At 57.3% G+C, this 23,665-nt stretch overlaps 1 protein-coding gene and 1 long non-coding RNA gene across 7 annotated transcripts in view; one reads left to right on the top strand and one right to left on the bottom strand.

Moving 5' to 3' along the window:
- mib1 (MIB E3 ubiquitin protein ligase 1) overlaps nucleotides 1–23,665 on the top strand; it is a 46,572-nt gene that overhangs the window by 13,949 nt on the left and 8,958 nt on the right. The window lies entirely within an intron of this gene.
- LOC146270933 (uncharacterized) lies at nucleotides 5,145–6,375 on the bottom strand. Its single transcript, XR_014767120.1, has 2 exons — nucleotides 5,659–6,375; nucleotides 5,145–5,519 (listed from the first exon to the last, which is right to left on the bottom strand). It is a non-coding gene; the product is annotated as an uncharacterized LOC146270933 (long non-coding RNA).

Genomic DNA, 23,665 nt, shown 5'->3' on the forward strand with positions numbered 1-23,665 from the left:
TGGGGCCCCTGGAGCGGGGGGCCCCTGGAGCACGGCCTTATATGTGGTCACGCTCTCAGCTCGCCCAGAGGTTGTTTTAGGAAAGTCAGCAGCTGTTCCTCCCCCTCTCCTGTCCTGTCCTGCCATCTCCCTCCCTCCCTCCCTCCCTCCCTCCCTCCCTCCCTCCCTCCCTCCCTCCCTCCCTCCCTCCCTCCCTCCCTCCCTCCCTCCCTCCCTCCCTCCCTCCCTCCCTCCCTCCCTCCCTCCCTCCCTCCCTCCCTCCCTCCCTCCCTCCCTCCCTCCCTCCCTCCCTCCCTCCCTCCCTCCCTCCCTCCCTCCCTCCCTCCCTCCAGTCCTGTACTGCCCTTCTATATCCTGTCCTGTCCTGTCGAGGCTGGACTGTGTCGGTGTCGCTCCCCTTTGCTGACACACATTCCACTGGCACCAGGACAAGCTAAAATGGGGTCAGAGGGCTGCAGAACACCTGCTCCTCCAACCCTTGTCTGGGCCTGCCCTGGGCCTCACACAGGGAGTTAAGCCCCTGGCCGCTCCCCCCCCCCCCCCCCACACACACACACACACTATCTCACACACATTCGCACACACTCACTGATAGATAGCCAGTTAGAACAATAATCTGGACTGCAATCGGCTTGAGCCTGACATTCTATTACCAGCCTGCTGCTTGGAGATGCATTGGAGTCATTTTTCAGAACTGGGCCCAATATTTTTTAAGTAGTAATAACCTCCAAGAGAGAAGAGGAATCTGACCACTTTAGGATTCTCATGAATCGTGGGCTGCTCTGTTATAGAAGCAGAACCAGCTCACCCCCCCCCCCCCCCACCTCTATAACAGAAAAGACTCTACCCTCCCTCTCCTCTCCACCCCTCACCCCAATCCTTTTCCAACTTGCCTCTGTGCGACATCCCAGACCACAGTCTTATTGACTGGGGAGGTGAAAAGTGCTGGAGTCAGTATTTTCTTTTCCTTTTTTCTTTCTTTCTCCCCTCTCTCCGCTCCAAGCACAGTGGCCCCGGTGTCGCAGCGCCTGCATCCCCCCCTCCCCACCACCACCTCCTCTGTCCTGACAGACCGAGACGTATGTCCGACTGCTCAGATCGGGCCCTTTGCTCTTGTTTCCACCCACAGCTCCCTGTAGTGTCGTGTAGGAGGGGAGGGGGGATGGGACACACGGCCCCTACCCAAGCCCTAACCCCCCCCCCCACCCCCCGGCCTACACCAGAAGATGTGTTTTGAGGGCAGTTGGTGTTCTGTTCCGTTTGCTGGTGGTACCCTGGGTGGTCGTGTGAAATGTGGCGTTGGGCGGCAGTGCCAAGCCAAACACAGCCAGTCCTGGAGGGTGTCTCTCTGGTTACTCTGAGCCTGTCTCTCTCTCTGGTTACTCTGAGCCTGTCTCTCTCTCTGGTTACTCTGAGCCTGTCTCTCTCTCTGGTCACTCTGAGCCTGTCTCTCTCTCTGGTTACTCTGAGCCTGTCTCTCTCTGGTCACTCTGAGCCTGTCTCTCTCTCTGGTCACTCTGAGCCTGTCTCTCTCTGGTCACTCTGAGCCTGTCTCTCTCTCTGGTTACTCTGAGCCTGTCTCTCTCTCTGGTCACTCTGAGCCTGTCTCTCTCTGGTTACTCTGAGCCTGTCTCTCTCTCTGGTCACTCTGAGCCTGTCTCTCTCTCTGGTTACTCTGAGCCTGTCTCTCTCTGGTCACTCTGAGCCTGTCTCTCTCTCTGGTTACTCTGAGCCTGTCTCTCTCTCTGGTCACTCTGAGCCTGTCTCTCTCTGGTTACTCTGAGCCTGTCTCTCTCTCTGGTTACTCTGAGCCTGTCTCTCTCTCTGGTCACTCTGAGCCTGTCTCTCTCTCTGGTTACTCTGAGCCTGTCTCTCTCTCTGGTCACTCTGAGCCTGTCTCTCTCTGGTTACTCTGAGCCTGTCTCTCTCTGGTCACTCTGAGCCTGTCTCTCTCTGGTCACTCTGAGCCTGTCTCTCTCTCTCTGGTTACTCTGAGCCTGTCTCTCTCTCTGGTTACTCTGAGCCTGTCTCTCTCTCTGGTTACTCTGAGCCTGTCTCTCTCTCTGGTCACTCTGAGCCTGTCTCTCTCTGGTTACTCTGAGCCTGTCTCTCTCTCTGGTCACTCTGAGCCTGTCTCTCTCTCTGGTTACTCTGAGCCTGTCTCTCTCTGGTCACTCTGAGCCTGTCTCTCTCTCTGGTTACTCTGAGCCTGTCTCTCTCTCTGGTTACTCTGAGCCTGTCTCTCTCTCTGGTTACTCTGAGCCTGTCTCTCTCTCTGGTTACTCTGAGCCTGTCTCTCTCTCTGGTCACTCTGAGCCTGTCTCTCTCTCTGGTTACTCTGAGCCTGTCTCTCTCTCTGGTCACTCTGAGCCTGTCTCTCTCTGGTTACTCTGAGCCTGTCTCTCTCTCTGGTCACTCTGAGCCTGTCTCTCTCTCTGGTCACTCTGAGCCTGTCTCTCTCTCTGGTTACTCTGAGCCTGTCTCTCTCTGGTCACTCTGAGCCTGTCTCTCTCTGGTTACTCTGAGCCTGTCTCTCTCTCTGGTTACTCTGAGCCTGTCTCTCTCTGGTCACTCTGAGCCTGTCTCTCTCTCTGGTTACTCTGAGCCTGTCTCTCTCTCTGGTTACTCTGAGCCTGTCTCTCCCTCTGGTTACTCTGAGCCTGTCTCTCTCTCTCTGGTTACTCTGAGCCTGTCTCTCTCTCTGGTTACTCTGAGCCTGTCTCTCTCTCTGGTTACTCTGAGCCTGTCTCTCTCTCTGGTTACTCTGAGCCTGTCTCTCTCTGGTTACTCTGAGCCCGTCTCTCTCTCTGGTTACTCTGAGCCTGTCTCTCTCTCTGGTTACTCTGAGCCTGTCTCTCTCTCTGGGAGACTCCACAGCCCAAACTGGGTTTGAGGAGCCAGGCTTGGTGTATCTGACGCCCTGTGTGTGTGTCTGCACACGCGCACATGTACATTTGTATGTATTGAGAGCCCGGGAAGGCCTTCCTGGGAAGCAGAGCTGTGTACGCAGGGGAAAGGAGCTGGAGGGGGCTGACGAGGCAGAATGGGCGGAGTCTCAGAACCCTCCAACCAATCAGCCACCAGGATAACCCAATATCCCCTCTCTCATTACACTCTCTTTCTCTCACACACACACACACACACGTACGCTCTGTTTAGGCTGGGAGTCAGCGTTGTAGAACAGGAGGGGGTAGGAGAAGCGTTAATCCAAATGAGCAGTTTATGATGTGCAAGCTGGGATCCTCGTGGCGTTTGAGCCCGGTAAAACAGTCCCATCAGGTGAAATCAAGCATGAAAATGATTCCTGTTAAGAGAACACTGGAAGATGTTTCCTCGCTGATCACATGAGGTGTGTGTGTGTGTGTGTGTGTCCGTAGCGTGTGTGTCCTGCCTGTGAAGGGGGGGTGGGTGTCTGTTTAGTGTCCTGGCAGGGCTCAGCGGCAGGGAGCCACTGGCTGCCCCGGCACTTTAAACAATACGATTAATAGCCCATGACTCATAAACGGGCTCCCAAACAAGCCCTGCAGTGGCAAACTGCACCTCTTTACCCGCCGCTCGCCCTCCCAACGCCGCGCTCGCTTCCTTTTAATACCCCCAGCCCCCAACGGGACACGCACACATACCCTTACTCCCCCCTGTACCCCCTAATCAGCACACCTGGTGTAGCGGGTGCCCGTTCTCCGCACCCCATGCTCCCCCCCCCCCCCAGACGCCCCTCCTACCCCCCGAGTACCGTCCTGATGGTAGCCGTGGCAATGGCGATCGTAATGACACGAGGAGAGGAACGTTCCAGGCCTGCGGAGCCTGGGTGTTTGCTAACCCTAACCAGGGGAGAGGGGGGGGGGGGGGGGAGGGGTTGGGTCGTTGAGTAACACACACGCACACTTTTCTTTTTTAGCTTCCCTCCTCGTCTCAAGAGCTTTGAGATTAGTCTAATCTGTGGAGATTGGGGGTGTGTGTGTGGGGGGGGTCAGACGGCTGCTGTTTGGGCTCCACACAAGGTGTTCAGATCCCGGCTCACGTGCAGCTCCACTCGCTTGCATTGCCATCGCAAACCTTCCTGACACACCGGTTTGAATAACGCCCTTCTAGCAAAATCCCCCGGCCGCCGTGATCACTTTGTAAAATGTATGCGAGGGGGGGTTTAATGTACCCCTGCGTGCATGTCAGTGTGTGTGTGTGTGTGTCAGTGTGTGTGTGTGTGTCTTCATAGCTGGCGAACAGGTCAGTTTGACACGGCGATGCGTCAGCCAAATAGGGAGTGCTATGCGTGATGCAATGCTGGGAGGGAGGGAGGGAGGGAGGGAGGGAGGGAGGGAGGGAGGGAGGGAGGGAGGGAGGGAGGGAGGGAGGGAGGGAGGGAGGGAGGGAGGGAGGGAGGGAGGGAGGGAGGGAGGGAGGGAGGGAGGGAGGGAGGGAGGGAGGGAGGGAGGGAGGGAGGGAGGGAGGGAGGGAGGGAGGGAGGGAGGGAGGGAGGGAGGGAGAGAAGACGCAGAGAGAAGGGTCTCGGTTTGATCTACTTGCCTGTACTGCGGCAGTGGCTGTGTGTGTGTGTGTGTGTGTGAGGCTGTCCGTGAAGGGTCTGCTCCTGTGATTTGTGTGCTCAGCCCCTCTCCTCTGGAGCATCTGGCTCTCCCCCCCCCACCCCCCCTCCTGTCTCAACACAGGACACTCCCTGGTCCCAAGCACAGCCCTCAGTGGGTGTGGGATGTGTCTACGTGTGTGTGTGTGTGTGTGTGTGTGTGTGTGTGTGTGTGTGTGTGCGTGCGACGCGACCGCTAGCACGTAACTATCCTCTTCCCCTTTGTACCCCTTCAAAACCCTCTTTAAGATCTGCTGTAACCACGCTTGTGTCATCGTCCCCCCCCACACTGTACTCTGTAACCCCCCCCCATGGTGTAATTGACTGTTATCTTCCACTGCCAGCCAGCCAGTCAGTCAGCGAGCAAAGTTGTTGTGCAGCCCTGCATTCTCACAGAGGCATGTGAGCAGTACGTGTGTCTACGAGTGCGTACTCAACCCACCACCACCCCACCACCCGCTATTTTTAAACAACCACTGACAGGTGTTCGGAATATCAGTCAAGGAACGCAACAGTGGGACAAAAAAGAAAAGGGGGAGGATACCAAGAGAGAACAGGAAGGTCAGTTTGAGCCGTTTTATTGGTCAAGGAAGGGGGGACAGGCCAGAGCACGTAACATGACACTCAATCAATAATCACTCTGATCTTTTCTAGAAGGAGAACACAGGGCCAGTCCCTACCACAGCACGCGTTGACATGTTGCGACACACAGAAATTATCGACGCCATCGCGGAGGGTGGGGGGGGGGAGGGGTTATTCCTGTCGTCATCAAAGCATAGCTACAGCTGGTTGAAGGGGACCAAATCCATTCAAGAGGTGATTTGGTTCCATTTTACCAGCTTTAGCAAAGCATTGTGGATCCTCCGCCGTCGCCCCGGGTCTCTGTGGGAGGGAAGTGCGCGGAACGCTCCGGAACGCCGGGGGAAAACCCCAGCAACTGTAAGGAAGGAGAAGGGTGAGGTAAAAACTCACGCGTCAAGACCTGGAGATTGGGTGGTGGAGGGGGGGGGGGGGGGGGGAGGAGTCTCCCAAATCCCCGTTCTCTCTCAACTGTCTTTTGGCTCAGAGAAACACACGTTGCATGCGTGAGCCATGTGGTCCAGTCTCTCCACAGCCCATGCTGCTCTGGGGCCCCGCTAAGCTAGTCCATTTATCCTCATTGGCTCTTCTTCTTTCGTATCCTCAACTCTCGCAGAGGGCGAGAGAAACGCTTCCCTGAGAGAAAGAGGAGAGAGAGAGAGAGAGAGAGAGAGAGAGAGAGAGAGAGAGAGAGAGGAGGGGGGAAAAAACCTGATAATAATAATCTGTCGTGCTGCACTTGAGTCAAATGTCCCGGAGTCATGTAGCAATTACAGGCTCTGACGGATGGGCCTGCTGAGAGTGTTCTGCTGCTCAGGTCACTGTGACGGCCAACACACACACACACACACCGACAGGCAAGCCGGCCTCACACAATCCCAACGCAGCAACGGGACTCTGTCAAGTCACAACTCTAATTTGGTACACCCGCTCAGGCCGTCAACTCGCTACAACAGGGGGGGAAGAGAGTGTTCTATGCGATAGGGCCTGAGTTTGCCCCCCCCCCCGCGCCCCCCGCCCAGGCTAGTTGGCCGTCGGGGGGGCATTTTCTGCGCTTGTTGCGGCCTATTGAAAGCAGTCTGGCAGTTAGCTGTCACCGGGGTCAGTGAGTGAAGGCAGGAGAGTTCTGTAACAGCTGAGGGAGGGGCGGGGGCTGAAGGTGAACACAGGGGCCAGCTCAATATGGTGAGGCGGCAGAGGGGGGGGGGGGGGGGGGGGGGGGGTAGGGGGCTATTTTGCAACACACAGACTCACACACACACACACACAAACGCCAGCCGGCTGCTCACCTCACCCAGTGGCCATAACAGGGCAGAAAAAGCGGGTGGGGGGCAGGCTGTGGTGTATTTGATAGCGTCGCGCTCTGCTGCGTGTGTCAGTCAGACAGCGGGGGGGGGGAGCATGCTGGGAACAGCCATGACCTGGCAGCGCGCGACGGGACACTACCTAGCGAGGAGACACCTCGACGGGACAGGAGAGACAACGCCGCCAGGCGGCGCGTCAAAGGTCAGGACGATTTCAGAGGAATCGTTTGGCCTTCCTCGGAGTCGCCGAGCGGCGCCCACAGCTCAGCGCAGCCGGCGCGCTTCTGCCGTCCCTGTCCTCATGAATCAAATATGACTGCACCCAGATACAGGAGGGGACAAGAAGAATGGAGAAAAAAAAACAAAAAAAGGACAAGTAGGTTACAAATCCCCTTCCTGTCTTCCTCGGGCTTGGGGGAGGAGGAGGAGGGGGGTGGTGTCTCCTCAGCCACGCGTCTCTCCTCGCGGAGGGCCAACGCGAGGAGGCCGGGCCCGTCCTCGCCGCGTTCACCAGGCGCCGGCCGTCAGTCCTCCAGTCCTCCAGCACGCGGTGGCAGCCTGTCCTGCGACCAGCTGGAGACTTTGGGATGGTTTTCCCTGTCATCATGCTTGAGAGCAGAAGCAGCGGGCCGACATTGGGGGACTCTCCTTGTTCGGTCGCCTTTTTATAATTAGCTGACCCCATCTCCCTCCCTCTCCCCCCCCCCCCCCCTTCCCCTTTATTCATTTGAAGCGGTCGACAATTGGAATCAGCTGACGCTCCCAGCCAGACCTGATCCTGCGTGATCACTTTTTTCGATGCTCTAATCTGACTGCCGCGCTGCCCGGCAAAGCATTTGGCAAGCGTAGCAAACGGGAACAATGAGGGCAGGCAGGGGGGTGGGGGGGGGGGGTGGGGGGGGGGGGACAGGCCAGGCCAGGCCGGCTGTACGGACAGAGGGAGGGAGGGAGGGAGGGGAGGGGGGGGGTAGCTGGACACGCAGCAGGGTTAACACAGCAGCCATATGATACAGCACCGTGGCCCAGGCCAGCTCCTAACAGCAGCAGCATGGGCCTCTCCGATCTGCCTCCTCAGCAACTCTCTCTCCCCTCTCTCTCCCCTCTCCATCTCCTCCTTTCTCTCTCCGTCTCTATGGCTCTTTCAGTCGTTTTTGCGAGAAACATCTCTCGCCCGACGCGTCTGCTTTTCTTTTATATGAAAATTCCAACTCAACCGAAACAATGGCCACCCAACACTGCAGGTCGGCCTGTCCCGGCCAGCGCGGGACCACGGTCAGATGATGGTATTACTGCGGGGGGGTGGGGAGGACCGCCCTCACCAGCCTGGCCAGGGCTCTGCCTAAGTTTCAGCTGGCCACCGGTCAAGGGCCCGTAATGCAGTAAGACCGGCCATGAATGGAGGCCCTGTTCCCAGGGCCGGGTCTTATTGGAAAAGCCCTCGGCGGAGGGGAGGCACTCTCTCTCTGTCAGCCCCAGAGAGAGTCCACTTCCCCCCGGACACTGCGAGCTGCCCCTGGCTGCCCCCTGGAGGTGGAGGGAGATGGCGCTCGGACGGTCTGGCGGTGGGGGGATGCTGATGGCGGCAGGGCGATTTGCACGTTCAGACTCAGTTTAGAGAAAGCGGCGAGTTTCACCCTCCGACAGCAAAGACTGGTGCAGTGAGGCTGCCCAGAGACAGCACAGCGTCGACGCGTTTGCCCCACTACGCCACACTGGTTCGCTCTCTCTCTCTACTCTCTCTCTACTCTCTCTCTCACGCGCCCTACTCTCTTTCCATCTCCACGCCCGCCTCGCTCGCTCAGGCCACCGCCATGTTCCGCCATCTCCAAAGCCACGCACATCGTCAGTCCGAGCCACACACACACACACACCCCTACCCCCCCTGCTCACGAGGACTCGCACCTCACCAAGAATACATACTTCTTTACATTCCATAGTTAACATATATACATATGGGTACATAAGGAAGTATGTACACCAAGTAGGCAAAGCCAAAAGTTTCCCCTCACACACTGTCATCTGAGGCAAGGTCGGAAGACATTCAGCAGCAGAGAAGAAAAGAGAAGAAGAAGTGGATTTTCTTTAGCCTCCTTTTCCCCCCCCAGAATGCAGTAAGAAGCACATCAGTCTGCACCATAAGGTGACTTTGAGCGTGAATTCAGCTCACCGCTCAAGTCTCTCCCGCACACACACGCGCGCACACACACACACACCCGCCTGCCCCCGCCCCCCCAACGCCCCTCCACCACCAAACCTCCCCCCCCCCCGGTCCAATTCCGTCGTGTTCCGCTCCATACCATAGACTCTCACTGACCCCGGGTGTCCTCCACAGAAAACAGGTTAGGATAAGAACCGTCTCCGTCTGCTCTCCCCCCGTCCCATGCCCCCCCCCCCTGGTCCTTCTTTCTTGGGATAAAGCAGCAGAAGGCTTGTCCTTGTCTTCAGGAAGAGGAACCGCAACAACCACAAAAAAACCCAAGAAGAAGAAGAAGAAGGAGGGGAAAAAGGACCGTGCTAACAGGCAGCGCAGCACTTCTCTCCTGCTCGTCGCGTGTCCTTGCTGCTGCTGCTGCTGCTGCTGAGTCCGAGTGCTCACCTCTCCTTGTATGTGCCGTGGTCCCTGTGTGTCCTGGGAATTGGGGAGGGGGGGTGGAGGAGGGGAGGGGGGGGGGGCGGTTGTTGCAGTCGCGCTCCCTCTTCCTCCGCTGGCTTCTCTCTCCCCTCTGCTGTCTCCGTCCCTCTCACACCCCCTCTACCCTCTCTCCTTTACCGGGATGCACCTCCCCCTCTCTCTCTCTCTCTCTCTCTCTCTCTCTCTCTCTCTCTCTCTCTCTCTCTCTCTCTCTCTCTCTCTCTCTCTCCCTGTCTCTCTCTTTCTCCCTGTCTCTCTCTCCCTGTCTCTCTCTCTCTCTGTCCCCCTTGCTGTCTCCTGTGTCAGCTGCGACCCCAGTGCCGTGCGCGAGCGCCTGCTGATGTTTGAAAAGGCAGGGGTGTCCAAGTGGAACAGGAAGCCATTGTGCGCAGGATTTGGGCTTTAGGCACACAGGCGGGCCATAGGTCACATGCGGGCGCTAATGCCCACTCAGCATTTGTGGATTGCGCCCCCCCCCTCCCTTTCACGACTCTTTCTCTCTCTCTGTCTGTGTCTCTCTTGCCGGGTCGGCCCATTCGTTTGCTCGTCCTTCTCCTGTCAGCTCCTCTCTCCCCCGTAGCCTCACCTGTCCATGTTTACTGTGGGGGGGGCAGCTCCTCAGAGTAGGAGGGAGGGAGGGAGGGAGGGGGGGGGTCATATAGATCAATAACCATTTGCATGGCCGCGCGAAATGTTCAGTGAGTCTCTAATGAATCTTTACCCCAACCCAACACATTCCACAAGTCAACACTGCGCCCTTCTCCTCTCTGTATGCAGGCTGGCTGGCCGGGGGAAGGACAGGGGGCAGATCGGGGAGGGGGAGGTCGATTCTAAAGGATCTCAGTGGCACTTTAGACAATCGATACAGAGAAACGTGAAAGAGACGCGTCGAAATTGGCGGAGAGAGGCTCGGGAGAGGGTCCCGTTGAGCTGTGGGCCGAGCGGGGGGGGGGGGGGGGGGGGGGGGGGGTGACGGTGGCCCTCAGCTCTAAAACGGGGGCCGAGCCTGCTGTCGGAGGTGCGACGTCCCATTTAGGAAATGTCACAGCAGCCCGAGAGCGAATAGCCGGGAAGGGGGGGGATGTAGGAATTCCTCCTCCCGCCACCACGCTGGGCCGGGCTGGCAGTGCTGGGGGAGAGGGAGGGAGGGAGTGAATGGGCTGGCCGTGTAGCGTGAGCCGGGGCCTGGGAGCTAGCACTGCAGTGCTGTGGGCCCGGCCCGCGCCCCCCCCAGCAGGCCAGCAGAGGGGGGGGAGGGGGAAACTGGGTTACCACCCTGAGTGCTCTAGGGTTCAACCAGTGACACACATCTACTCAGCCCCCCCCCCCCCCCCTCCTCCTCCTCCACAGCCCCCCCCCCCCCCCCCCCCCACTACTGCCATAACTGTGCACCAGCACCACTGTTTCAAACTGCCGTCCCGCCCCGGGCCACCTCCTTCACTCTGGATGCCTCGTCATCCTTCCAGTATCCACAGTCCCGCCGGCCAGCACGGAGCCACATGCGACATGTCCTGAACCCAGGCACCCCAGCTGGCACCTCCAGCACAAGATAGAACCCCCCCCCCCCCCCCCCAGCCCTAACTGTGGTTAGAAGAAAGAGGAGAAGAAAAAGAAGAAGAAGAAGAGAAAAAATGCAGGAAAAAAAAAGGTGCGTCAGAAGAAGAACCACAAGAAGAACACGGGGAAAAAAAATGTGGAAAGAAAGTTCCGGCAGGTTTTGTATCCCTTCTTGCAGGGGCGCCAAGTCTGAAGGAGGAAGCTGTCCGCTGCAGAGGACGCGGGGCGAATAGCCGGGCTGGGGGACGGGGGGACGGACGGGGGGGGACGGGGGGGCGTCTCTCCATCCACACCAGCGGCTCTGACTTAAACAAGTCCGTCGTTAGATGGATAGCGGCGGCGCTGTGAACGTGAAGCCTAATGAGCCAGCGAGCTGTGCTGCTGCGGCATGTCCAGCCACGGATCGCCCGAGAGAGAGAGTGAGAGAGAGAGAGAGAAGAGGATGAGGAGGAGGAGGAGGGAGGGCAAGAGGGATGGAGAGAAAGCGAAAGAAAGAGAGAGATAGAGAGAGCGCAAAGCAGGAAAAAAAAAGGGAGAGAAAAAAAAAAACCCCGACAAAATTCCATCCGCGTGGACGACGGTAACTTTCCCTCCTCTCCACCTCTCCCGCGGTCCGGCTCCTCTCTGTCTCCGTCTTTACCTCTCTCCTCTTCTATCCCTCCAGCCAAGGAGCGTAGTCACCGAGGAGGGGGGGGGGGGGGGTACCAAAAAAAAAAAAAGAGAAGCCAAGAGGTGTTGGTTGGTTAAGTTCTGTCCTATCGCCGCTGCTGCAAAACAGTAAATTCCACTCCTCCCTCCCGAGCACGCTGCTCACAGGCGAGCCATGCGGCTAATAACTGATGGCGTCCGAGGAGAGGCAGAGAGGACGTCAGTCCGTCAGGGCCCGTGGGGTGGGGTGGGGGAGGGGGGGGGGTAAACTCCCTTCTGAAAGGAGGGGGGTGGGGGTGGAAAGCATATATTCCCTGTCAGATCAGTTCCTTATCTAGGCTTCTCCTCTCCTCCGCGGTGAAGAGAGCCATAATGACCCAGCTGCCGTATCCACCGCGTGTGCAGGGCGCACGCCCCGACTCGCTGAATCAGCTCCTCTGATTGGGGGAAGGGAGGGGTGGAGGAGGGGCGGTGGGGAGGGGAGAGTAGAGGAGAGCGAGCGAGTGAAACGAGAGAGGGAGGGAGGGAGGGAAAAAACGCGCAGGCACATAGCCGAGCGGTAGCGTACCTTTCGTAGGGGGGGCACGCCGCGCTGACATGAAGAGCTGCTGCTTGGAAGAAGAGGAGGGGGGGGGGGAGGTAGAAAAGGGGGGGGGGAGGCGGGGTGGTGTGTGTGTGGGGGGGGAGGGGGGGGGAGCTCTGCAGTACTCTCCTCTCCGTCATGTGCCTTCTCTCCGAAGAAGAGAGGGGAAGGATGGAGGCAGAGCGGGGCCCGGGTCGGTGGAGGAGGCAGAGAGTGAGGCACTCCACCACCCCCACCCCCCCCCCCCCGCCCCTGTCCTCCCTCTTTCTTATTCAGGGACACACACAGCCCCCCGAGCTCTATCTGGCTCTGAAGATTGCTAAAATGCAACACTTTTATTATTCAGTTCCAACTTCTGTCTGTCAGCTTGAGTGGAAGGAGGAGGGTGGTGTTGGAGGAGCACAAACCCCCTCTCTCTCTCTGTTGGAGGAGCACACGCGGCGTTGGGCAGCCTCTGTGTTGGAGACCAGAGCAGGGCTTGTGTGCAGGATCTCTTCCCGTCGTCAGCACGTGCGCAGCACAGCGCCGCCCAGTCCAGAGGACATGTCCAGCTCTCCGGGATCGTGTGACCGTGGCCAAAGGTGTCCGGCGGAGTTAGCCGGGGCGCTAGCAAAGGGTCACCTCTTCGACCGGGCAAAGGTCGCGGCGGAACGGCGAAGGTCGCGAGGGGACGCCAAACGGGGGCGTGGTGAGACAGAGAGCGAGCGCGCGAGATGGGGTCCCATCTCTCCCCTCCCCAAAGTTCAGACAGATATACTCAACCGTTAGCCCTTTATGGGCGGGCCAAGCATTTTAAACACACGCAGCACCACCCCCCCCCCCCCCCCCCCAACTCTGGTTGCTGGGCTGCTTCTCTCTCTCTCTCTCTCTGTCTGTCTCTCTGTCTCTCTGTCTCTCTCACACACACACCACCTCCCTGACCATATTTAGTCAAGCAGTTCAAAAAATAGTCGCTGCAGCTCCTCTCTCTCTCTCTCTCCGCCCCCCCCCCCCCCCCACCCCTCCCGCCTGCAGTCCCGTCCCCCCCCTCCCACCAGCTGTTGGCCGGGCCTCCAGGAGGCCTCCGCTCCGGTCCTTCCCCCGTGTCCAGCCCGTCCCATCGATCCCGCCGACCTGCAGGGAACGAGAGAGCCCCTCGAGCCACGCTAGCCCTCCGCCATTCACCACCACGCTATTTTTAGGCGAGCCAAATAAAGTGGTCTCTCCCTCGCCCTCTCTCTCTGTCCCTCTCTCATGGTTCCACTTGTGTGTTCCCGACTCACCCCACCCCCACACACACACACACACACACCCCAGTGCCCACCACTCCCCCTTCCCTTACCCCTGTTTTACTTCCAACACCACCTTTTCCCCTCTCACTCCCTCACTCACTCTCTCTCTCCTTTTGAATCCCTCCCTCCATCTCCTCTTTTAAATAGCGCCGGAGCACGCTGCTTATGGTGGAGCACACGTCTGCTCTGCTCTGCTCTATACTTAGAAACACTGCGCATTTGAGAAAAGGAGGAGGGACGGAGGGATGGAGAGAGGGAGACAGAGAAAGAGAGGGAGAGGAGGAACGTGAGTGCGCCCGGTCGTGAGGCGCTATTAGCATTAGTGCTAGCCCTGTTATTTGAATCAATCTTCTGGTATTTTCTTTTCCTTTTGTTTCCCCTCGTTCTCTTTGGCGCTGGCTGGGTGCGGGCGGGCGGGCGGGCCTCACCTCGTGAGGACGGAGGCCCGAGCTGCCCAGAGGCTCTGGGTGTCTCTTCCACTTCTGAGCTTTCATTAATTTCCAAGTGCCTTTTTCGAGCTTTCCCGAGGCACGGCCGCTGAAGAATCTCTTTAATTAGTCGGGCTCATCACAGGGGCACATCTCTACTGTACGTCAGTAATGTCCTTTGTGCCCTCTCTCTCTCTCTCTGCCTCTTTCTCTCTCTCTCTCTCCCTTCTCACGTTCTTTGTCTTTTTTCCCCTTCTCTATTTTCTTTCTTTCTCTCTCCCCCCCCTTCTCTTCCTCCCTCCGTTCTTTGTCTTCCTCCCTCTCTCTTCACTCTACAGCGCCTTGCACGTCCTGTGACGCCTCGCTCACCTCCGCCCGGCATTGTAACCGCAGAGCCGTGCATGTTCTAAACCTGTCTAACTACAGAGCCGTGCGTGTTCTAAACCTGTCTAACTGCAGAGCCGTGCGTGTTCTAAACCTGTCTAACTACAGAGCCGTGCGTGTTCTAAACCTGTCTAACTGCAGAGCCGTGCGTGTTCCTAACCCGTCTAACTGCAGAGCTGTGCGTGTTCTAAACCTGTCTAACTGCAGAGCCGTGCGTGTTCCTAACCCGTCTAACTGCAGAGCCGTGCGTGTTCCTAACCTGTCTAACTGCAGAGCCGTGCGTGTTCCTAACCCGTCTAACTGCAGAGCCGTGCGTGTTCCTAACCTGTCTAACTGCAGAGCCGTGCGTGTTCCTACCCTGTAGGTTTCTACCGCTGTTTTCCACTTGGATAAAGCGGCGGCTGAACGACGCACTTTTGTAAATGAGCGTTTTTACGAAGGGGAGAAAATGGAATCTGACGCTGCGGGTTCGGTGTGCTTACAAGGAAATACGTCGTCATTCGCGAGTTTGACCAATACTTCCTCAAAGGTGATAGGAAGTGACTGATTTAATGTGGTGCTCTAACGAGCTCACGGGCATCCTTCTCCCTACTCTCAATTGCAGATTATATCCCCTGCTTTTTATGGTGGAGGGGGGGGGGGGGGGTGGTGATTGGAGATTTCTGCATAGATTTTAAGTATGCAATTCAATTAATGTATTGTCACTGCAATTTATAGCCATTCGATTACATTATCTTTATGGCCATTACAAGAATTGACCGTTTGCCAGGTGGAATGGATTCCAGTCTAATGTGTCTGCTCAGTGGCTGACCTTACACGGCCAATGAAAGTGCCGAATTGCAACAGTATAAATGGCAGCGGTAGAGCGTCCACCTGTTATTGGTCTCTAAAAAGGAGTCGGGTGCTCTCCTCTTTCCCCGGGCCTCTGTAAATCAAACCCCACCATTACCTCCTCCGCCAGCACTCATTCCTCCTCGCGCCCTCACTTAAAGGGAAGCGTGTGCGTGTGTGTGTGTGTGCGTGTCAGACCCCGGTGGTGACGCTCTCCAACAGGCACAGTTTGGGGCTATGGGGTTTCAGGTCCTTCTGCCAAATGTGTTTGCTGGTGTGCTGGTGATCCAGCACTCGCCAGTTTAATCTCAATTACCCCACTGACAAGTCACCCCCCCCCCCCCCCCTCTGGAACTGTGAGCCCCCCCCTCACACACACACACACCCCATGTGGCACCCATCCTGCCCTCATGATGAATAGTTTGGGCCCACGTGTTTAGCTGAGTCGCTAAATGATCAATACGGATAGGGGTGCGTGTGGTCGCTGTGTGTGTGTGGGGCGAGGGGTGTGTGTGGGGCGAGGGGTGTGTGTGCGCGCTAATGGATGTGTTTTGTTTCACTGAGTAAAGGGGTGTGCCAGGATGTCGTCGTCCCCCCCCCCCTCCCCAACTCTCTCCATCCAAGCTTAGAATTACAGTGCGAGCAAGGGCTGGGTCTCTCTATTAAGTTGGCTCTTTCATCCTTTCCATATCTACTGGCGTATTTGCACTCGAGCGAATGTGAATCGGAACACCTGGATTTCAACCAAATTCTGACTGGCTCCCCCGTCAATTTTCCAAGGGGGGGGGGGGGTTCTCCCTCCCTCGGTCCTTTCCCCCTCCATCCTCCCTTCCATCCTCCAGGTTCTCCCTCCCTCGGTCCTTTCCCCCTCCATCCTCCCTTCCATCCTCCAGGTTCTCCCTCCCTCGGTCCTCTCTCCCTCCATCCTCCCTTCCTTCATCACTCCCTGGTCAGCCCTCCGTCCCACAGCCCCTCACTCTGAACATCCTCTGAACGGGTGAGGCCGCCCAGAGTCCAGCCCGAGTGCGTCTCCCAGCTGCCCTGCGCACAGGACAGGTGCACCTCAGCAGCGCAGCCACGGAACCACAGCAGTAGACGCGCCCTGCTTAGGCTCCACTTCACTCCTATCCATACACGTTCGGCTTTCTCTTTTACATTTGTTCTCATTCAAGGGAGTCGGAACAGGAAGTCCTCGGACGAGGTCTAAGTGCGATGTGTTCAGGAAGGTGTCTGGGAGGATGAGAGTGTAGACCCCTGGGCCGTGGCGCTGCGGCGCTGACCGCAGGACGCTGCTGGCAAACAGCGCGTGACTTTGGCAGTGACGCGGCGAGCGCCTTTATCCCAGCATGCCCCTGTGAGCGTCCAGCTCCCCCACAGCTGGGAGCAGTCCAACAGATCAGCCAGAGGACAAGCCGCTGCGCGCCCCGAATCCCCCCGCGGCCAATCAGAACGCCCACACCTCCTCCAAGGGGGCTGGGCCAAGCGGGGCTCCCGGGCAATAGATAAGCCTGTCTGCGCTGTAGCACTCTGTTGTCTTTCCTGGCCCGCTACGTTGCCATGGAGGGGGAGGGGGGAGGGTGGGGGGAGGGGTGCTCCTCTTCAAGGTCTCAAGGACATATAGAGCTTTTGGGAAAGTGACTGCGCAGCCACACACACACACACACACACACACACTACCTCCTACAGAAAGCATGCATTGTGCCCCCACTGTAAGCGCAGGTGCTGTGTTGTTCTGGCTTGCCAAGTCCTACAAAGAGCAGGGTTTATGTGTGTCAGCTTCCTGTAAGTGCCTCAGCAGTGCAGGTCATAAATAGAGGAGCACAAGGTGATTTACTTCCACCGCTGACAGGGGAGGGGCCTATGAATATGTAGCTCAACACCCCCCCCCCCCCCCCCCTTTTTGAAAACATGAACGTAAAGCCTGTTGTTTACACAGTTGGTTCATGTATTCAAATGGGGGATTGCCGTCATTCACCCCTGCACCCGATGGCTAGTCGCTGCGCTGCGTCGCCCTCCTACTCCGGCGATGCCGTCGCCGGTATCACTTCATTGTCTTTTCTCGAATGCAGGTCGTAATGACACGCCAGGGCTGCGGAAGTTTCCGGAGGTTGAGTTGCTTGTGCTTCCCCCCCCTTCCTCCTCCCTGCCCTGTATATTAGTAGGCTCCCCCCCCCTTCCTCCTCCCTGCCCTGTATATTAGTAGGCTCCCCCCCCCCCCCCCCCCCCCCACACCTGGCCCGCTCTCTGGTGTTGAATAATGCAGGCCAGTTACCCCGGTAACCCGCACGGTCACCGGCCAAAAGGCGGCGGCTCCTAAATGCGACGTGACAGTTTGGGAGAGGCGTCCCGCTGGCCGGCCGGCGCGCGTCGAGCGCTCGGAGAACGCTCCTCCCCTCCGCCTCCCCCCCCCTCCCTGGCGGGAGCACCGAGCCCACGCCGGCTCTCACGTCGACGCCCGACTGCGCTTACAGTCCTCTCGATGGCAGCCCACAGACCTGGCGGCCCACAGGGAGGGGGAACACGGTGGTATGGGGCCCTTGTCGGAGCTCTGTCCAGCCCCGGTCCCCCTCCCCCGGCCCGGCCGAGAACAGGCCTTCAGAGGCTGAGCCGCAGGAGTGCTTGTGGGACATACTGCAGCTGATCCAGCTCCCTCTCCCCCCTCCCCGCCCCACCCCTTCCTTTCACTCCCCAAACAGTGGATTGTAATTACGCTGATGGGTTTCACATTGTGTCTGAGCTGTGTGTGTGTACTGGCGCTGTGGAGGGGGGAGGGGGGGGCTGGTGGAGTCACACACACACACACACACACACACACACACACACACACTGCAGCATGGGCAGGCTCTCCTCCCAGCGTTTCACCTGCGGGGGAGGGGGGGTCGATTGTTCTGTTAGGTGGTTTGAGACGGGCTTGCGCAGGTACACCGACGCCCCTGCATTACGGAGCGGGCCACGGTGTGTGTGTGTGTGTGTGTGTGGCCAGGGGAAGGAAGCAGCGCGGGCGTGATTTAAAGCGTTAGAGATTTGTGGAGCCGCCGTCGATCACCGATGCCTCTCCAAGCGTCTCCAGGTGTGTTGACGCTGCAGGGGCCCCCACGGCCCCCCCGTCGAAGGCCCCCTCGGAGGCCTCCCTCCACCATCAGCCTCCCACCCGCTGGGGAGGGGCAGCCTGGAAACACCCCCCCTCCCAGACCCCCATGTCCTCATCCCCTCACCGTCAGGAGATCCTGACTCTGTCCGGCCAGGGTCCGAGAGGCTGGCTCGTGACCAGAGAGGGTGACACAGATAGACAGACCGACCAGCTCCTGGCCGGCTCCCTGGGTCGCCACCTGCGACGGCGCCATCGGCACCCTGCTTGCTCACTCTGCTCTTCTCGTGCGAAAGGTCTTCCGACAGAAAGTGAGAGAGAGAGGGACATTGAGGGACACTCAAGGGGGGGGGGGGGGGGAAGAAGTGTGCGGAGGGGGTAATTGGGTTACCTCAAACCATCAACGATCCACGGGCCTTCGGCCCCCCCCCCACCTGTCACCAGCAGTCCAAACGTCCCACCATGACAGGGTCATCCCAGGCTCCTTAGCAGCCGGGGCGCTTCACCAACTGGAAGCTCTCCTGGCTCGCCCCTCATCCAGAGGCCCGGGTGGCAGCCTGCCTTAACCTGAGCCTCCCTGTTAGGAAGGCACCGGCCGCTCTCCTGTCCCCCCCGTTTGATGCAGATGGCCCTTGATGACAGCAGGCGGTCCCCTGGGTGGCCCGGGGTAGACGCAGACAGAGGAAGGTCACAGCGCTGACAGGATTACTGCAGCCAGGACGGGGGGGGGGGGGGGGGCCATGAAAGGCTGTCTGGTTTTATCGGGCAGAGCGCTGGGTTCTGGTTCTGTCCTGCTGGACTTTGTTTACCCCCCCCCCCCCACACACACGCACCCTCCACCTCTCCACGCCAGGCGTCCTGTCAGACCTGGACGAGGATGGTGCACGGCGCACAGATCCTCGTCCCTTCGTAGCTCCCAGAATCCTCCTGAACAGGCTACCTAAAGCCAGTCCCACACACACACCATGAAGAGCAGCACCTAGGCAGGGCGTGTCCGATTGCGTTACGGTGTGTGTCTGTGTGTGTGTGTGTTGCGTTTGGGAATGATTTGCAGGCCACAGTGCTCCCTATTTCAAAGTGTCGTATCGATCTCTTCCCTGACGAGTCTCCTCCGCCCCTGTGCTTCACGTCGTCCTGGACAGGCCTTCTAGTGTGGACCACATAGCACCGGCCGTCACAATACACACACACACACACTCTTTTTCCAGGACAGGGTCTCCCAGGATCTGTAGTCACCGGAGGATTGCTCTAACTCCCTCAGCGACCTCGCCTCACGAGCACGCGGCCGGCGCTCGCCCTCGCCGTCGCCGCTCGCCGTCGCCGCTCGCCGTCGCCGCTCGCCTCTGATTTGTTTCTGAGCCGACCTGCTTGCTCAGCCTGAACATGAAGCTGTTGTTTAGTGACTACAGGAAGAGGATGAGGAGGAACAGGACTACTTCAACAGGCAGGAAGCATATGTCATGTGCTTCTGTTTCCAGGCCATGTCATATCAGAGTTAGGGTTTTCTAAGCGTTCTCTGGCCGGAGCTGTAACTGGTACGGACCACCACACAGATGGCTGTCAGCAAGGCCAGAGCAGCAGAAGGGCCCTGTCCATGTTAGCACACACACACATATACAAACACACACACACACACACAGGCACACACCCCCAGCGTCAGTGAGCCTCCCGGTCAATGACAAATTGCAGCCCAAGACAACAGGGCCTGGTGGAGCGTTCCTGAGGGACTCCTGAGATCTCTCACAGGGTGACCCAGTTCCATCACACCCCGCCTTCACTTCTCCTCTCTCTCTCTCTCTCTCTCGCTCTCTTTCTCTCTGTCTCTCTCTCGCTCTCTTCCTCCCTCTCTTTCTCTCCCTATCTCTCTATCTCTCTCTCTCTCTCTCTCTCTCTTTGCTCTCCTTCCTCCACTACATGTCCTTCTGCAGTAGGACTTGCAGTGTGGCTACAGGCGCCGAGTCAAATTGTATTTTTCTTAACGAGGACCTCTTGTTTCCCTTCCTATTTCCCTTAACCGTCACCCTCCCTCCGACCCACCATCCCCGTCTCTCCCTCCCTCCATCCCTGCCTTTGACTCACACCAGAGGCTCAGTGAAACTCTCCAATCTCCCCAGCCAGCCTAGGTCAGCTGCAGCTGTCCTGCTCCCCACACGATCTGGACCCTCTCTCTCTCTCTCTGTGTATCTCTCTGTGTCACATGCCCCTCACAAGGAAGGGAAAGCCTTCTCCTTACCCTGAAAATAAAGATGAACAAGGATTCAGACTTGTGGTTTGTGGGGTGGTCGGTTGTTTTTTGGGGTGTGTTTTTTTGTTGTGGGCGGGGGGGGGGGGGGGGGGCATTACGGCAAATCGCAGCGCTGCATTGCAGCAGTACAAGCGTGGTTGCATTAATATTAATGCCCGCCCATTTCACCCAGCGTGGCAGGGAGCCTGTCAATCCAGTCTTCTACCCCCCCCCCCCCTCCTGGGGAGCCCCCGGGCAAGCCCTGTCACTGCCGTCAGCAGAGGGCGACATCGTACACCCCATTACCCCCCCTCCCCGACATGACCCCACCGGGTCAGTCCTGCACGTACTAGATTCTTTATTAACCAATCGGGAGGGGGGGGGGGGCTGTCCAGATTCGATCATCCACCAATGGGGGTTTCTGCAGAGAACCAGTGAACTAAAGGGGTTGGTGTGAGATGGTTGGCGATTGGTCATGAGACATGCCGTTGTCAAGTGAAGTTTATTTCCTTGAAGACAATTCCCGAGGATGCGTTCGAGATTATATTATCATCAGTTAGAGCTTGAGCACATTTGGTCCAGTCAAAAAGGAGGAAAACCCATCTCCCCAACGTCCCCTTAATGTTTCAGAGTCAAGTTTGAACTGCTGTGGTCTAAGTTCTCTGGACCAAATCCCTCTGAAGTGCCCTTTGCCATGAAAAATCTCTGCTCTTTGAGAAGACCCATTCTGAATGTTAGATTCGGTAGAAGGGCTGCAGTTGCTATCATATCGAAGCAGCTCTATTCTGCATTAAGTGGTTTGAGATAGCTGCAAGCAATGCAGGTGTGTGTGTGTGTGTGTGTGTGTGTGTGTGTGTGTGTGTGTGTGTGTGTGTGTGTGTGTGTGTGTGTGTGTGTGTGTGTGTGTGTGTGTGTGTGTGAGGCGCTGTGAGAGCAAGGGATCAGTGTGCTGCTGCTCTGCTCAATTCAGTACTGCAGTACAGCAGCCTGCCTTACCCTGCTCTCTCTACAGTACACTACTGCCTGTCTCTCTCTCTCTCTACAGTACACTACTGCCTGTCTCTCTCTCTCTACAGTACACTACTGCCTGTCTCTCTCTCTCTACAGTACACTACTGCCTGTCCCTCTCTCTCTCTACAGTACACTACTGCCTGTCTCTCTCTCTCTCTACAGTACACTACTGCCTGTCTCTCTCTCTCTCTACAGTACACTACTGCCTGTCTCTCTCTCTCTCTCTACAGTACACTACTGCCTGTCTCTCTCTCTCTCTACAGTACACTACTGCCTGTCTCTCTCTCTACAGTACACTACTGCCTGTCTCTCTCTCTCTACAGTACACTACTGCCTGTCCCTCTCTCTCTCTCTACAGTACACTACTGCCTGTCTCTCTCTCTCTCTCTCTCTACAGTACACTACTGCCTGTCTCTCTCTCTCTCTACAGTACACTACTGCCTGTCTCTCTCTCTCTCTACAGTACACTACTGCCCGTTTCTCTCTCTCTACAGTACACTACTGCCTGTCTCTCTCTCTCTCTACAGTACACAATTGTACAGTAGATTGTGCTGATGCAGCCTTTAGGACCAAAGACAGACAGGGAGAAAGAGAGGGACTGTGTGTTGACCAGAATCCTCCCTGCAGCCAAGCTGCTCTCCAGAGCCTTCCAAGCCCTGAAGTGTGTGTGTGTGTAGGTGGAGGTGTGTGTGTGTGTAAAACTCACGTGAGGGTGTCTCTTCATTGTCATTTGGTTCTGTGGATGTGTATTACCTTTGTCATGCAGCCTGTGTATGGGTCCCCCCCCCCCCTGTCTCTCTCTCTCCTGGCTCCTGAGGCAGCACAGTTGTTCAGCCATGTCCACAGCTCCAGCCACTTGGGCTGCCTCCTTTTTGTCGCAGTTCAAGGTCCGCCCTGCGCCCGTTCTCCAGCGCCAGCCAAGGTTAAGAGCCCCCCCCCCCCCCTGCAGCCCAGCCAGCCTGCCCTGCTACAGCCTCACAGAGAGCCTCACCTGGCGGGCCGGGGGCCCTGCAGCACTGGAGATACTCAGGCCTGGGACGGAGGCATGGAGGGTTATTGGAGGCATGGATGGATGGGTTAGTGATGGATGGTGGGTGGGTTAGGGATGGATGGATGGTGGGTTAGGGATGGATGGTGGGTAGGTTAGGGATGGATGGTGGGTAGGTTAGGGATGGATGGATGGTGGGTAGGTTATGGATGGATGTAGGGTGGGTAGGTTAGTGATGGATGGATGGTGAGTAGGTTATGGATGGATGGATGGATGGATGGTGGGTAGGTTAGTGATGGATGGTGGGTAGGTTAGTGATGGATGGATGGATGGTGGGTTAGTGATGGATGGATGGATGGTTGGTTTGTGATGGATGGATGGATGGATGGATGGATGGTGGGTTAGTGATGGATGGATGGTGGGTTAGTGATGGATGGATGGTGGGTTAGTGATGGATGGTGGGTTAGTGATGGATGGTGGGTGGGTTAGTGATGGATGGATGGTGGGTTAGTGATGGATGGTGGGTTAGTGATGGATGGATGGTGGGTTAGTGATGGATGGTGGGTTAGGGATGGATGGTGGGTTAGTGATGGATGGTGGGTGGGTTAGTGATGGATGGTGGGTTAGTGATGGATGGTGGGTTAGTGATGGATGGTGGGTGGGTTAGTGATGGATGGTGGGTGGGTTAGTGATGGATGGATGGTGGGCTGGGGATGGATGGTGGGTCTAGAGAGCCAGTGGTCTGCCAGACTTGCCAGGAGGAGGAGGAGGTCTGTCTGGAGGTTCAGCAATCATCCCCCTCACAAACACTGTTTACTAGACACACACACACACATCATAAACACACACACACACATCATAAACACACACACACACACACATTCCTCTCCCCAGCCCACTCTTTGTTTCCATTTGTGTTAAACCACATTGTACTAGTATTCTAGTAGTCTGTCTCTTCTAACTCTCTCTTTCTCCCGCTCTCTCTTTCTCTCCATCTATCTCTCTCTATCCCACTGTCTCTCTCTCTCTCTCTCTCTCTCTGGTATATATGGCCTTCAAGTGACCTTCAAACAGAAGCTTCTTGCAGTGCACACCCCTCCTCAAGACAACCGTGTTTAAGCCTACCCATCCATCCATCCATCCAATAGACCCCCCCGCCCACACAAACACACACACACACACACACACCCAGAGGAGAGCTGATAAAACTCTGCTAAGTCTTGTGTAATTATCATCTTACCTCCCGGTGATATGGGGGGGGCTTTGGGGATTCTCCAGGGGTGGGGGGGGGGGGCAGTCTCCACTATTTAACTAGGATGAGGTCCAAACATGTGCAATTCCAAATGACACACACTCACACACAGGATTGCTGGCACAGCTCTCTGACTGGTGGTGAAAGAGGCTGTGCTGGTGCAAGCCTCCGCATGCACAAACCCTTTAGTATGCCTCTCATCTCCATGAGAGAACATCAGAGAGAGGGGGGGGGTTTGGTGTTTAGGTACTCCGTGCCTCAGGAGCACTTCTCTGTTGTTTGTACAGTGGGTGTGTGTGTGTG

The sequence above is a fragment of the Hypomesus nipponensis genome, chromosome 10 (genome assembly GCF_054491055.1).
Source record: "Hypomesus nipponensis isolate SF chromosome 10, ASM5449105v1, whole genome shotgun sequence".
Lineage (NCBI taxonomy): Eukaryota > Metazoa > Chordata > Actinopteri > Osmeriformes > Osmeridae > Hypomesus > Hypomesus nipponensis.